The following is a 17,843-nucleotide window of genomic DNA, read 5'->3' as shown; positions in this document are numbered from 1 at the left end:
GACAGCTTTGTGTCATCTACGACTCATTAAACTTTGATAAGTGAGACAAAAGACAATCATTGCTACACTTTAAAGTGATGGCACTGTGGAGCCATGTGCTTTTTAAACCATTTTCATAGGTTTAACATTACATTATCAGCTCAGAAAATACACTTATTTGACTAGAAACACCGGAGACCGGAAATTAAAGCATCATTCCAGTACGAGTCGGGCGAGACTTCCGCATTCAGAAAAAGGTGGAAAGTTGTTGCCCTGCTTTATATTCATCATCAATCAACTTTATGAAATGTAAGATGAACTACGTAGGTCTGGGGCTAAGCGAGTGCATTAAATGTGTTAATAATTTGAACGTGTTATTTTTCCAATAGCTAATTAATTAAATTAAAGTGTTAAATCAACAGCCCATGTGTTGTTGCAGTTTTATTCATTTTGACCTGTATGGTGAAGACTAAACAGGTATTTGAAGTGATTAAGATAATGAGATCAGTCTAAAACTCTGAAGACAGATTTGCCAAGGAAGATGCACATCTTATCACTCTATCCAGAATCCCTTCTCTATCGATGTCAGATTACACACCCTGCTGATGCTCTTCCTGTTGTGCTTTGCTGTTCTGCTCCGCTCTGCTCTGTTCTACAAGAGAAATCACCAACTCCCAAGCGTACTTGCATGGACCTTTGGGAATCAACCATTGAGAGTAGAAAAGATTCCTGCAGAAATATGTTAGGGATGCAAAGTAAAGGGGACACAGGAGATATATACAGTGTGGTCCAAAAGTCTGGGATTTTTTTTCTTTTTTTTTTTTCTTGTCTGTAAATAAATAGGTTTTGCACAAAATGTATAGCAGAGTTTATGCAGCTACTGTCATTAAAGCAAAAGAGGAACAAAACAAATGCTAAAACATTCTTAAATTAATATAATATTTTTACGTTTACATTTTTTATGCTGATAATACAAAATGGACAATCCCAGCGGTTGGGTTAAATGTTTGCCCAATGTGCTGGGCAGTTTTATTTAACTATTGTTTAAAATGTACTATATGACTGGCTTAAAATTAACCCAAAATAGGTTGGAAATTAAAAATCAGACATAATTACTATAGAGGTAACAATAATAATCAAAAGGTGAACATTTATTAATTTGCAATTTTCTTCAATTATTATTCATTAAATGTATTAATAAATGTTCATTTTCAACATATTTTGGGTTTATTATAAGCAAGCAATACAGTAATTTTTAAACAATAGTTGGGTTAAATAAAACCCCAGCAAACATTTAACCCAACCGCTGGGTTAAAACAACCCAATTGCTGGGTTTGTCCTTTTTCAACCCAACTTGGGTTGTTTTTAACCCAGCATGTTTTAGAGTGTATAATTTATAATTCTATTTATAATTCTAAAATTTATATATAAAAAAAAAAATGCAAAATAGAAGAATTTTCAGTAGTGGTCTCCAATTTTTGGATCTTACTGTATATAGTGGGAGCTTAGGTTGCAGTGTTCTGGATGGGGCCCTTGTGTGTAGAGCAAGAAAACGTTTCGTATTCATTCCTTTTGTTTGTTTTATCTGGCCTAGCTGACTGGATATTGCAGTGTTGTTTATGTGTGTGTGAAAAAGAGAGAAAGTGAGAGAGAACGTGTGTGCTCTGAGGGTCTGTGCCATCTATAAATAGTTACAATGTCACAAAATTGCTGTTCAACTGTATGTTTCCTGGTACGTATGAGCGCTCAAAGTGGGCTATTAAGATTTCAAGAGGAAAAATAAGCTAATTGGTTAAACGATGATACCGCAAACCAGATACACTGTGAAGATCCTGGATACCGAGGGCCATTAATTAACCTTAGCGCAACGATTACTGCTTACATTAGAGACGAACATGCAAGAGATGCTGTGTTCTTTTTTTTTTTTTTTTTTTTTTGGCTCTTCAGAGACCCTGGCGGAAGGCCCTGCCCCCGTGAGCTGCGATATGTTAACCGAGAAGCAACTAATTAGATGTCAAAAATTCATAAGGCCCCTCTTTAATATTGCATATCTATCCCGGTATGTCATTTGAAAACAAGGGACTGCACAAACAGAGCGACCGCAACACAAAACCCCAGCAGGGACGCTGACAGGAGAAGAAGGCCGAGGAACACGAGCGAGACGAGGAGGAACAGAGAAAGCACGAGAGGGAGGACGGCTCAGAGAGGGAAGGAGATAAAAGAAGAGGAAACGGGAGGTACTGAAAAAAAAGCAGGAAACAATCAAAGAAAGTTCCTTGATAAGCCCCAGAGAACGGCACCTGTGGAAAATGTAATCTTACAAATTCTAGCAGAGGAGGCGGTAGGGAAGCTCATGATAATGTGATTGTGGGGAGAGGAGGGGCGCTCGGAGGAACCGCATGCGAGCGGCCCGGGTCCGGCTGAGGGGGAGGAAAGGGCGAGGGGTGGGGGCACGAGGGCCGGCGGAGAGGGGACTGACTTATCAAAGGCACTGGCAGGTAAATAGTCATTTACTATGCATGCACAATGAACGGTACACGGTGGCTTGACACAGGCGGCAGGGCGATAATGAAAGGCACTGCTATTGTGGCATCCGTCAAGGGACTCTTTTTAATATTGCTTCCCTCTCTCAAGTGACGGAGCGCTGATGCTTCTTGGCGCCAGCCTCCTCTTGTAAGTCACTTTGCATAAGATGAGACAGAGTTGAAGTGTGATGCATTATCGGAGCAGAGGGGCTGTGCAGAATGAGCTTTTTCCTTTTTCCTTTTTTCCTCCTTTTTTACCTTTACCTCCATATTAGCGGGAAGGGTTAGGGTGTGCTGTGCCTCTTCCTCACTATTAAAAGACAAAAAAAAAAAGACATAAAAATATGTGTATTTAAAATGTATTTATGTATTTGAAGTATATTTTTATGTAGCTTACACAAACACGCACACACACACACACACACATACACACACACACCCACACACACAAATATATATATATATATATATATATATATATATATATATATATATCTATATATATAATATACAATATATATACACTGACAAAAATACTGTTGTTATTTTGTAAATTACAAACATTTACCATACTAAGCACATTTTCCATGAAAATACCCTGCTAAAAACTTATTTTATTTATACATTAATATGGGATCTGCTACAAACATTACAATTATGTTTATATATACAGTATATATAAAATGTTTTTTTTTTTTTTATTATTTATTTTCAAATATTTCTTCAGTAACTAATTTAACAATGGTCAACAAGTGCAATAAAGGCTGTATTTTATTTTATTTTTTATTTATTTATTTTTAATAATAATAGTAATCCTGTGTGTGTGTCGGTAAGATTAAAAAAAAAAAATTATAATATTTTTTTTTAAAAACAAAGCGCCAATTAAAATCAAATTTTAAGTTTTAATTTGTTTTGCATTGTTTATTTGTGTAGAAACTATGGTTACCATAGTAAATGTTTGTAAGAACAGACATTGCAAATTCGTTAAAGGTGAGCAGATGTTATTTGCATAGAAAAGAGCAATTGAATTAGATGTGAAGATACCATTCTGATCAAAGATGTGTCTAAATGAATCGAAATCCGAGACTGAAACAAAGGGAAACGGGAAAGCAAAATAGTTCAGACAGTGACAGTTAGTGGGAGGGGGTGCTATTGAGGTACAATCCCACAGATTTATTACTGTAAGTGTATTAGAAGATTGAAACAGGAATTAAAGGAAATGATCCCTAGAACTATATTGACATTATTTTTGCTTAATTATATTTGCCAGTGCACTTAAATTTGCCTAATTATTTGACTGCATGTCTAAGACAAAAATGCACACCTACAATGCATATCTAAAAGTTAGGCCTAGGGTTTTGTGTCAGAGACAGTATCTCTCTCCTTACACATCCTTTAACACAAAACCACACTGGTTGTGTCATGCCATACCTGTATTCATTCCAATTTGAATTAAGTGACATGTTCTGATTCTTGGCCATCGAAGCAAAAAATTAGCTTGCTCTCCCTGTTAAAGGTCAAATTACTTAAGAAGGTCTGGAAATAAAGAGAGAGAGAGAATGAGAGAGAGAATGAAAGGGAAATCATTTATGCACCCATGCACAAATATTTGAAGCTGCTACAAAAAGATTCCAGCAGTGATGAGGAGAATATGAAGAATGAGGTGAACTACTGATTAATCAAAGACATCTCAAATTCCAGGGGAAAAAAAGATAATTAATTCCTATGTTCTCTTTATTATTTTTATTATTAGTTATTTAAATTATAGTTATATTTTAGTATATAAAAACAGTAAATAAAGAAGTGCTTGGTATTTACTTCCAACTTTTCTTTTTTAAAGTTAGCATATAAATATGTGACAAACTCAGTCATGGTTTAATAGACATGGCTTCCATATTTGTTTATTTAGCAGATAATCAGTCCGTCTGAGCATAAACTTTTATCTCTCTCTCTCTTTCTCTCTCTCTCTGGAAAAGCCACAAGATAAGGGAGATGTGAAACTTTGAATTTGTGCGCGATTAACAGATTAAATCTCTCCGTCACTCTGTTTACCTCCCCCATCAAATGCCCCTGTTTATCTTTGCAGGTCACAAGACTAAAAGCGGATTGTATTCTGCAAATTTAGTTTGTTGCCAAACTGGCACAGGAGAGTGGTTTGTTCAAACAAATGTTTTTTCTACCTGGTTACAGAGAAATGATAGCCAGCATTTTTTTTTTTTTTTTTTGAGGGAGCACAAGTGTCAAGTTTGGTTCACCTTGTGCCATAAGAGGATCCAGGCTCAGATTCTGATCTGATATATTCATTTACTTACCTATCTACCTACTAGGGCTGGGTATTCGCACAAATTTCACAATTTGATTCGATTTCAATTCACAAGCTTGTGTTTTGTTTAGATTCCAATTCGATTTGATGCGATTCATTATGGATTATTTTGGATATATCAGGTACAGTACATGGAAAATGTTATCAACTAATGAGAAAAAACTCTCAACTAATGCTATAAACTATATATGGGAGTCAGCTAGTAGGCTACTACATTAATAGGCTAAAATATTGAAGGTTAAAATTAACTGATTTGTATGCAAACACTTAAATTACAGTTTATAATAATAAAGTTTTTTGAAATATAAACATTTAAATGGTGGCAGTCATAAAAACTTGACAGATTTATTCAAACATGCATTAAATATTGAAGAACATTAAAAAAGTATAATGAATATGTAATATGCTGCATATATTTAGCAAAAGAGTTAATTTTTCTAGCTGACTAATGAGTTTATGGTCACTGAATATGGTTTTTCTGAAGTAAATGTGACGTTATGTGACATATTGTTTATAAGCTGTTTTATTGATGTCTTTCCATGGTTTAAACACTGAGCGATTACATGAGACAGGATACGATTTCGGTAAGTTGTACTGTATGTTTTAACATACCTTCAGATGTTCATTCATATTTATTTCACGCTGTAACGGGTATTACAGCGGAGGAGAGGATCAGTTCACGTGTGCTTCGTTTGAATTCAGGCGCTACAGCGATCTGTCACGCCACATCAAACAGTTATTTTTTTGAATTTCGTAATAATTCAAATTCATAATCTCAGTAAAAAAAATAAAAGTAACAAAGCACAAAGCTTATTGCGATTTATTTGATGGGAGGCGCGCTACAATGTTTTGTTCAATCATCAACTGAAAACAGGCTAGACTAATCGATTCTTGGGATTTTAAGAATCGATATTGTTTCGTAAAATTGAAAAAACAATATTTTTTTTTTACCCAGCCTACTACCTATCTTATTTATGTATTTAGTTACTGTTCTTAATAGCCAATGATCACCATGCATTTTTTTATTGTTAGAAAATAAATCAAATATTGATAACACTTTTTGTGTTCTACAAGGTGAAACACAGAGTTTCGTGTTATATAAGGCTGGGTAAATGATGAGAACAACCAATGATCTGCTGAAGTTGCCATCGGACTGACCATTTTTAGACTCATTCCTGCCACAGAAATCATCTTTTATTCCGTCCCTTTCCCACAGTTGAGCATTTCACTTACGCCCATTTAATCGGGCGTATTTCTGTTTCCTGTGCAGGAACTCAGCCCCATATAATTGACCTCATTAAAAGACAGCGAGCGCATAATGAACGGCAATGCAAACAGCGGATCGGGCCTAGCTAAATAATTCAACAAACTGTCAGTCCCATGCGCCAAAGTGCTGTATGGCTTCACTTGAAGAGGTGTCGTAAGCGGCGCTGTCGAAACACGCTCTGTCTGCCGGTGATACCGACGCGAGATGCTTTGGAATCCAGAAGTCCGTTACCCCCCTGCTCCATCCGCCGCCCCTCCTGCCAACGCCGCCGCCGCCAAGCTCCCTCCCCCCCAATCAAACATCACGAGCCATCTTCCCACCTGTCACGGCTTAAGAGAGGGCCACTGCTTGCACTTCATTACCACTCTCTCACTTGGAGATTTCAAACAGATTTAAACTAATGAGGGAGCATTTAGAAACTCAGGGATGCCAATGTTGGAAGACGAAAGAGACCGGAGGGAGGGAGAGTTGCATAGACACACTCACTCTCACGCAGGGACTCTATACTCACGTATGCTCGCACATACACACACACACACAATCTCTGTGACTCTCTCTCACACACACACAGCCCAGGATTGTCAGCGCAGGTGAACAAAGTGAATGGGAGATGTGGCTGACAATAAAGATTTCTTTTAACATCAGTGAGAGCAGGCTCTGGAGACAGGCAGCCAGGACAGATGCAGAAGACGGTGTTACTCTGAGGGCCACGGATGTTTCCCTGAGACCTGGAGATGCCAGCTCTAATGATGAGCCCAGGAAGTTGCAGGCAGGCAAGATGCCAGCCGCAAATCTATTATTTCATTCTGCTTTTTAAAAGAGGATCTTTAATAGACACCCTAAATTTCAGCGAGTGTCAAGGGCTGCTTAAAGTTTAATTCTCCCCCACTTCTTTCCCTATTAATAGGCCACACAGTAAGAAAACAACACATTATTTTTTAATATCATGAAAAACGAGAGCGGGAAAAAAGTCTGCTTTTGAATAACAGTCACAATACGTTTCAATGCAAGCGCCATCTGCCACTTTCCGCTGATCTGCAAATAGTTCCCTGGAAATGTGACACTAATTTACCTCAGGTTTCCACCTCACTGTATTGCCAGGCTTTTTTTTTTTATTTTTTTATTTTTTTATAGAAGGTGAGGAAGAGTTCTGAACCCAACACAAGACTAGCTACAATATCTAATGAGATGGAATGAGGTGATTAAATGTGTAAGTTCAGGGACTTTCAAACGGCAACTTGGGATGGGGTCACAATTCTAGAGACTGGGCTTTTACTCTGGTTCATGTGACGGATACTGTTTTTCATGGCAATTAGGGCAGGAAGACATTCTTAACAGTTGCATGATTGAAGCGTTTGATTTCTGTTTTACATAAGTGGACCTAACGCTGCAGTTGGGAGCAGACATCTCCATTCGCCTTCCAGCACTCATTTGCTTGGTCTGTGCCTTTCTCTGTATAATTAGTAATTAACACATTCTTTTGTGTAGGCCTCTCTTTATTTATGGCAGAGCGCTTGCCAAATCCTACATTCCTCCGCCAGGATCAGATTAATGGCAGAGTAGGAGGAACTCAGAGTTCAGGCCAGCCCCCAGTCAATAGTGCTTACACTCCAGAACCGCACAGGACACCTGATAAAGAGTGTTTGTGACTTCTATTGAAATTATACCTGTGAATGAATCAGTGCATGAACTTGATTAGCAGACAGACACGCCATTAGTTCATTTGCGTGCATTGAAAGAGTTCTCACTGAGCTGCTTTGATGAAATCATTTTTTTTTTTTTTTTATGTAGAGATGTTAATTTATGCACAATTATCATACAAGGTATCTTTTTTTTATCATTTTGTATTAATAACAAGAGTTACCAAGTTGCTTATAGTTTCAGAGTTTAAAATTGGATTCTATATAATCTGATTCATTCTGATTCAAATCTTTATGACTGTTAATAATGTCCCTTTTAGCACCAAGTTTAACAAGACTATATATATATGGGTTAATGACATGACAGGTAATTTTTTTTTGTTTTTTTTTTTGTCCAAAGGCCTTAATAATAATAATAAAAAACAAAGATATGACATCCAAAGTATGAAAGTCAGTACAGCTAGATCTCTTTTATTGAATCCGAAAGGTTTTAATTATATTTTGCTACATACAAAAGGCATTTTAAAGATTTTGAAGTGTCAAAAGGTCATTCGGTTTAACCGTCCAAAGGCCAATGCAGCCATTTCATTTGTGATTAAAACATTTTAAAATGTAAAAAAAATGTTTATATATTTTATTCTGGCATGATTGTATAACATCATATATCAACATAGTGTAAAATGGTATTAAAATTAGAAGTCGTTGCTTTGTTGTGAGAACGAATGTCCAGAAAAATGAATTTCATTGATGTCATTCGGAGTAACCAATATAAAGGGACCATGCAGTCAGTATCATGGGACAGGATGTGACATCATTCAGACACCTGCAAAGGACCACATGGCCGTGAAGCAATGTAGCTAACTCTCTTCATGTTTTCATGTTCACTTGCTCATACGCATGTCCCGAAACATCAGGTCATTTGGTACAACCGCTATAAATCATGAAAAATGTTGTAATATTGACTGACAAATTTTGTCCATCTTGTAAAAAAATGACAAAAGCAGAGTTAATTGATTATAAAAACCACATAATCACACTAACACTTAATAAAACTATTAATATCTATCTATCTATCTATCTATCTATCTATCTATCTATCTATCTATCTATCTATCTATCTATCTATCTATCTATCTATCTATCTATCTATCTATCTATCTATCTATCTATCTATCTATCTATCTATCTATCTATCTATCTATCTATCTATCTATCTATCTATCTATCTATCTATCTATCTGTGTGTGTGTGTGTGTGTGTGTGTGTGTGTACAGTAGGCCTACAAGTGCATTACTGCAAGTGCGTATATTGTTATGGAACATAAAATATGTGCAATTGCTTTAGAAGTGGCATCTTTTAATTCTGGGTTTGGGGTTAGTTTTGATTAATTGATTCATTGATTGGCCTGATCATTTATTATATTTTTTTAAAGAAACTTGTTAGGGCTTTTTTCTGTTGCTGTACACTGAAATAATAATAAATAAATAAAATAAGTTAAAGTATATATACATATTTATTTATTTATATAATTACTTATTATATATAAATACATATGTATTACTTTTAAGGGACAAAAGAGAATTTAGCGAGATAGGGGAAACATTCTTTCTTTTCTCACTGCAGCCGCGAGAGGATGATGACATGTTCATAAATTTTACCATCATGTTATTTTAAGCGTTGTTAAATCTCACTAACATAGCTCATCTTCCAAACGTGTACCTTTTATGGCAGTTCGAGTCAGTCACAGATGCCAAATGCATCACAAAACCACGCAGAGCAGGTGCAGCAGTAGCAAACGCTTCACAAACGGACTAATTCACTCATCACATAACATGAGCTAATCCTCTTCTTCCTTCTTTGCCTCATCTTTCCTTCCATAAAAAAAAACAAAACAAACAAACAAAAAAACAAGCAGGAAATAATGCCACGGTAAACAAACAAACAAAAACGCATATTTGTGTTTTATTGCAAATTACAGCCAAATCTAATCTAGGTACGCCCACACCTGGAAAGTAGCAGTTAAATGTCTTTTTTTTTTGCTAACACTTTTAAAAAGTCCTTTTAGTTTTTCTAACAGCTGTTGTCTGGCCTTCAGATCTTTATGATTTTTTCATCACATCTTTGTTTAATACACTCAGTTGTCTTTTTGTGCCGCACTTTCATTGTTCCCCTTGACCCTTTATTTAATTAGCTGCATTTAATGTTCTTTAAAAAGTTTCAAGATAAATCTGATAATTTTCTCACTCCCGAGAACCGTCTCGTAGTGTGCGCAATGCAGTGGGGGTGCGTTCACACGGCTCTAAACGCCAGGCGGCTGCAGAACAGCTGAAGTCGAGAACGATGGCCTGGAAAACAGGATGCTAGCCTGCAGAGAAACGGGGGTATAGCGGACGAGCCGTGATTATCGCAGTCGTTAATGTTGTCACCTTTGAAAAACACCTCTCGTTGGTGGTGGGTAACAAATACAGGTGTTTAATTTTGAAATTAAGCCAGTGTGAAAGTTCATAAGTGTGCTAATAGGGGTCTGCCTAGAGGAGAAAATGAGACTTGGGCATTTTAGAGAGTTCGGAGAAACATAGTCATGTTAAACCTGGTGCTAAAAGGGACATTATTAACATACCTACACAATTTGCCTTTAGTTATGCAGCGTGGTCACACGTTTTATGATATGATATGTCATAAAGATCTGTGCGCACTGTGCTGGCCTAAGACCATCTGCGTCGAAAAGGGCATCCTTAAATGAACTTATGGATACACACAAACATGCATGCGTGCACATGTACTCTCGCTGGTACATCTGAACAAACTTTCGATTAGGATTTATTGTATGGAAGACTGCACCTTTGTGGTGTGTTTTGTGTGTGAGAGTTAGTCCCGGAGGAGATGGTGCTCTTAAACCCTGGGAGGTCCTTGGACCCGGCGTGTTTGTGGGGTGAGGAGAACAGGGCTGTCATTGCTCCAGATTTATGTTGTTCAATAAGGATCCTGAAACTCTGAGCCAAGTTAAGTCAGTACATAATTAAAACCTCGCTGTGGAATCTCTCTGATGTCGAAGCAGGAGCTGTTCGCCGCAGTGTCAGAAGGAGCTGTGCGCAACTGTGTGCCACACACACTCACACACACTTTGGTGACCAAAAAAATGGTCAGTGAAAGGTGCCTACTCTTGATCAACCCTGAGGAGGTTAAACTAAATGTATATAGCAAAAATTCCAAGCCTCATATTAAAAAGAATAATAATAATAATAAAAAATATATATATATATAAATTATATATATATAAAATATATTATTCACTATAGTTAAAAAAGTGGTACTAAAATATGACAAGATCTCAGAGTTAAACTGTCAGAAAAAAATTCATGCGAAACATGGTCAGGTCTAAGTGTCTGAATAATTTTTGGTTCCAAATTTGTATTAATTTTACTGGTAGTCCACTGTATAATGAATATTTAGGTATAATATGTCACAGTTTGATTTATTTAGCTATTCTCACTTACATAAATGAACTAGTTATTAAAAAAATATCAAAAAAGTCTGAAAAATCTGCAAAATCTGATTTGTAACTTTCAAAATGGAAAGTTTATATATATATATATATATATATATATATATATATAATACACTTTTTTATTTAGTATTTGTTAATGTTTTAATAATTCATTTAAATGAATACAATCAAAAATAAAAGATTCTTTTAGATACAGTTTTGGAATGGACCATTTTAAGGGGAGGGGGGTGATATTTGACATACCTTTTAATGTCAGGCTAATTTAAAAAAAATACACATCTAATAAAAACTTATATAATACTTTTCACATGAAAAACATCTTGATATACTAAAGTATACCATTTTCGTGGAATGAGTAAAAATGAAAAAAACAAGAAAGAGGAAACATCAGGTTCAATCACTAAGATCTGTGAAAATAGACCCTTTTTGTTTGTTTTTTTGATCTTTTACGTCTCACACATTTCCAGTGTTCAGTCAGGACAGTCCTTTGAAACTTCTACATCTTTGACCTGTTATAAGTGGTCAAAACCAGTCATTTTCCAAGTCCCAAGATGCAATCTTTTCCCTATAAAGCTCAGACTAATCTGCAGCTCATTGAGTGTCATAAGAAACATCTGGATGACAGCAGTGAAACTCCGTCCAGTGTTTCCACTCTCATTCCAGCGGCCCTACAAACACACAGCCACAAGAAGCCACTGGCAATCTTCATCACAACAGCCATGCACTGGGCCTCTGCTCGAGAAACAACCCCGCTTCGTCTGTATGAAATAACACGACAGAGTCTGATTTCCTTCATAAGCGCTCCTCTTTGATGCTGCTTTTTCAGACCATGGCGGTTTGAGGATTAATCATAATAAAGATTTGTTTTTTCCCTGGTTTTTCTGGTCGATGATTTTCAAATTGCTGTCAACATTCACAGTGAGCAGTTTTTCAGGCCTGTGGGTGAGTCGAAATTCAAGCGGTTTGCTACGTCATTGGCCCAGGTCCTGACACGGAGAGAAGTGTCATGTCTATCAGCCCCCTCTCCCTCTCTTTCCCGTTCTACATCTCTGGATTGTGAGGTTAAGTTCTGTTCTGAGGCCAAGTATTTTAGCCAGCAGGCACATGCTAAAAGATTTATGGAATACGACTGTGCCAAGGGTGAGTTTCTCAATTTTCCCCAAACGGCATCTTTTTTCGGAACTCTCAGACACTGTTTACATGCAGTAGTCAGGAAGATTATAACCCGGTCTGCACTAAACATAACATTTATTTGGGAGCAACTACCTCTGAAATGCATATTGACAGTTTTGATGGCCTTTCATTTAGTTACGCCAGTGATTTGTTTGGTTTTTTTTTATTGCGCAAATTAATAGTCACATAATAATAGTCATCTTTGACTACCCCACATCGAAATTACTGATATTAAACCTGCAACTTATTCTAATGTTCTTAATATTATTGATACTGGAATGTGAAACAACATTTGAACTAAAACTCATTACTATACGCAGTGATAATGATATTATTTAAATTGCCCTTCATAGTGGGAGATTATACAAAAAAAATCTTGCATTTGCAGTTAAAGTGTTTCGGTTTATGGGCACAGCAAGGGGAAAGATTTTCTATAATCGTAAAGATGACTTGTGTGACTGTAGCGCACATTTTATTTTTGTATTCCTGGATGTTAACGTGTTTGTGCTGTTGTGAAGGTGATACGTGAAAGCAGAGGTCACGAAACAGACGTTTTCAGGGACCGTCGCATGATTGCGGGAGTCAGCTCGAATGTTTACCTCCTCAGAGTGACACTTTGTTTGCTGAGATGTAGCATGCCTATTATATATTTAAAGGACCTTTTGAAATGATTATGAGCTTTTGGCCCACGAGCTTCACAGAAGACAACAACAACAGCAAAAAAAAAACGAAACACGTCTCTAGAGCAAAACAAAGAGAACACACACACGGGTTCCTTGAAGAAACGCAAGATAAAAAGAGTGGGGGGGATATTTTTGTTGCCGTTGTTTTGTGCCATTGGTTCCTCCTTTTTGTCGGCAAAATTGAGACTCAAAGAATATTTGAAGTCCGGATGTGATGTACAACGGCACTGTATCGGCTCTTGGAAAGGGTAACAGAGCGGCGGGAGTGTTTGAAGTCGTCTGTGAAAAGTGAACGGGGCTATATACTTTGTGATAATAATGAATTATAAACACAGGGAGGGGTTGAAGACATCAGGGGCCCTTCTGTACTCTAGAAGATGCTCTTCACTCACAGGAGCTCCTTGCTGATCACAGGACAGTCATGTGCTGCAGTTTAACAGAGCAGGGAAGGTTAGTGCAAAGGATTTCAAAAGGTGACCTAAGATGCACTGCTGTTTTTAAAGGGTTAGTTCACCCAAAAAAAATAATTCTGTCATCATTGACTCACCCTCATGTCGTTTCAAACCCATAAGATGTTTGTCTTCAGAACACATATTAAGATATTTTTAAATGTAATTGAGAAATTTCTGTTTTGACAGTCTACGCAACTACGAATTTTAACTGTTCAAAAAGTTACACATCATGTTTGAGCTTCTGCAAGGGCCAATGAGGTTCATTCTCGTGTGTTACACAGCACGTTTGAGCTTCCGCAGAAAGTTTGTTCTCGCATGACATGCATGTACGTTTGAGCTTCTTATGTTTGCTAATATATATATACAGTACAGTCCAAAAGTTTGGAACCACTAAGATTTTTAATGTTTTTAAAAGAAGTTTCGTCTGCTCACCAAAGCTACATTTATATAATTAAAAATACAGTAAAAACAGTAATATTGTGAAATATTATTACAATTTAAAATAACTGTTTTCTATTTGAATATATTTGACAAAGTAATTTATTCCTGTGATGCAAAGCTGAATTTTCAGCATCGTTACTCCAGTCTTCAGTGTCACATGATCCTTCAGAAATCATTCTAATATGCTGATCTGCTGCTCAAGAAACATTTAATGTGTACAATTGTACAAAATATTTGTGTACAATATTTTTTTTCAGGATTATTTGATGAATAGAAAGTTCAAAAGAACAGTGTTTATCTGAAATCTAATCTTTTATAACATTATAAATGTATTTACTGCCACTTTTGATTTAATGCATCCTTGCTAAATAAAAGTATTCATTTCTTTAATTTCTTTTCAAAAAAAAAATCCTTGCTGACCCCAAACTTTTGAACGGTAGTGTATAATGCTACAGAAGCTTTGTATTTCAGATAAATGCTGTTCTTTTGAACTTTCTATTCATCAAGGAATCCTGAAAAAAAAGTACACAACTGTTTTCAACATTGAAAATAATCATAAATGTTTATTGAGCAGCAGATCAGCATATTAGAATGATTTCTGAAGGATCATGTGACACTGAAGACTGGAGTAACGATGCTGAAAATTCAGCTTTGCATCACAGGAATAAATTACTTTGTCAAATATATTTAAACAGTACACAGTTATTTTAAACTGTAATAATATTTCACAATATTACTGTTTTTACTGTATTTTTAATTAAATAAATGTAGCCGTGGTGAGCAGACGAAACTTCTTTTAAAAACAGTAAAAATCTTTGTGGTTCCAAACTTTTGGACTGTACTGTATATATATATAAGCCTAAATTCAATCTGTTCATCATATAAAGCATTCGAGTTTCTTCAGAAAATTTGGACTAATCACTTGATTCAAATGGATTAGTTTTACCATTTCTTTATGAACTTTTTGAAGCAACAAAGTGGTAGTTGCATGGACTGCCAGTGGAGGAAAAGAAATCATAACAGAAAGTATGGGTTTGGAGCAATGTTCCCTCTAATTTTTTTTCTCGATGAGCAAAACTTTTCTCTGTTGAGCGCACATTTTGGTCACCTGAGCAAAAACATACTTTATATCAGACCTGTACAATGATCGTAAACACACACACACACACACACACACAAAAATGGTTTTATTATGCAACTGTAACATTTAACGTTAATGTGCCGTTTCTATTTTATTTGACCCTTGATGTAACTTAGTGATATATTAAATAATATGTTTGAAAACAAGCAGTTCAGTCACTAAATTAAGCATTTAGGTTAATTTTAGGTTACTTGAGATTTTTTCACATTGCTGTATTAACTGTAACAGTCTTTACCAATAAATTCTATTAAAAAATAATTTCTGTCCTCCTGCAGGACAGTTCAATTCTTTATAATAATATAATATAATATGAGCAGTAACAATGATGGTTTGGGACAACCATAATGTGTTTTTGTACAGTCAATTATTAGCAACAGACAGTGTTAAACCATCAAAATTACATGTTTATTGCTTATGAATTTCCCAGATTTTATATACCAGGAGGTTTCAAGATTTTTCGTGGCAAGGAGCCCTAAACAATCTGCTTGTGAGATAATTTTTTTATCAGGCTTACATTATAATATAATAAAATATAATATTTAAGTATTTAAACTGATATACAGTATTATATTATGTATTATACAGTATTATGCTTGGCAAGGAGCCCTAAACAATCTGCTTGTGAGATAATTTTTTTATTAGGCTTACATTATAATATAATAAAATATAATATTTAAGTATTTAAACTGATATACAGTATTATATTATGTTTTATACAGTATTATGCTTGGCAAGGAGCCCTAAACAATCTGCTTGTGAGATAATTTTTTTATTAGGCTTACATTATAATATAATAAAATATAATATTTAAGTATTTAAACTGATATACAGTATTATATTATGTATTATACAGTATTATGCTTCCATTTGTTTTAATATATTATAAAGTGAAAACAAACTGAAGCATTTAAACAGATTTGATAGCTAAATATTTTTAAGAAAAGTGAATGTTAACTCTTTTATAGTTATCTAAACATCCCTGAAACCCACAGCACCACCACACACAAAAATCTATTTAAACGGAGGTATATCACTGATGTATTTTGAGTTTGCAAGCTACACCTGTGGTGGTTGTGTGATTGTAAATGTCTCAGAGTTTTGTTAGCATTCTGTGTCCATCATCTGTTATTTCCGCCACTTTTCATTAAAACGTGGCGTTTTATTTCACATTTCTTTTCGTTTCGCGTTGCCTCTCATGTTGAGGTATTTGGCTCAGGGCCAGCCAGCTCACACGCGCTCAATCGTTCTCTTTCTATGAAACCTGTAAACCGCAATTCACCGGTTCTAACTCTATAGCGACAATAACTCTATAGCGGCTGACCAGAGCACTGCAATTATTTCTCTTTTAAAATACTACAGTCAAATGGATTTCCCCACACATGATTTTCATGTCTGTTCTCTGCGCGGCAATTATTTTTTCTGCGCGGCCGCGCACATGCACAGTTTAGAGGGAACATTGGTTTGGAGCAATGAAGGTAAGTATGTTGCCGTTTTCAATGGAACGGAGTTGACATTAACTAACAATGAGCAATTGTATTTTATTATCTGACATCAAGAAAGACTAATATATACAAGTGTAACAGTTAGCTCATTGTTAGCTCATATTAGTTGTTAATCAGTCGTTAATATTGCATTATTGCGACCTTATGGATTATGTTTTCCATCAAATCGTATTTAGCTAATGAAGCTGGTTAACCTTCATGGCCTTTTTTGGTTGATCTGGAAATTTTGCTGGTTAAGCCAGTTAAGAAGCCTGGTCTGCATCCAAAACTGGTGTTAAACCACACTGTTGAAAACTGTTGAATATATAGCAGTTTCTCTTTGAGGGAAAATAATGTTTAATTGCCTTTCATTTAAATAGAGAGTTGTCTTTCTCTTGATCTTCTTTTTTTCTTTGATTAAAAAGGACATCAACACCCACACACCATTTACATGCATTTCTGGATATGTATAAAAGACCTACATGCAATAATGTATGAAATGACCATGTTTGTTAGCTTTCATAATCTGTGTATAGGCTGCTGCTCAAAAGTGCTTAGAAATTATGAAGCGGTATGCATTCCATGATCTCCATAATTAGAAATATCTCATAAAATGGAAGCACTTTCTTGTAATGTCCTGACTTAAGAACTTAAGCGTTGTATTGACAAAAGATGACAAAAGCATTGCTCGGACCAGATGTCCCACAATGCACTGCGGGCTGGCAATAATTCAGGGCAGGACTAAACAGCTGGCTCTCTGACAGCAGAGCTGCCAAGAGCTGGCAACAAGAGACTTGGAGGAAAGCAGCAGGCTGCTAACCCCGCTCACATTTTTAATTAGACCCACACACCCATGTCTTTGAGTCATCGTAAATATACAGATGACATGTGGAGCGTCATTTGTTCAAAAATATTTGCTTACAAAATACTATCTGGATTCTCTTTACGTTTAGCTTGCAAAATTTCAGAGGAGCCAGACAAACATCAGAATTTATCAACGTTGGGAAAATGGGTGTAGTTCAAGAAGAGCGTAGCAGAGCAATAAATGTCCATTAAAAACGTATTTACAATTGGGGCTTGGTAATGCATCTTCAGCGAATCCCTGAGGGAACTTTGTTTTGAGGTCAGTGTTTCAGAGGGTAATATTGTGTTTGCTATTTTGAATTGACATACAGCGTGAATTTTAATTCCCCTTAAATCACTTCAGCCCATACTTTGATGTGGTTCTGC

This window comes from Chanodichthys erythropterus, chromosome 18 (genome assembly GCF_024489055.1).
Source record: "Chanodichthys erythropterus isolate Z2021 chromosome 18, ASM2448905v1, whole genome shotgun sequence".
Lineage (NCBI taxonomy): Eukaryota > Metazoa > Chordata > Actinopteri > Cypriniformes > Xenocyprididae > Chanodichthys > Chanodichthys erythropterus.
The sequence above is the reverse complement of the archived record's forward strand: the minus strand, read 5'-3'. Positions refer to the sequence as shown.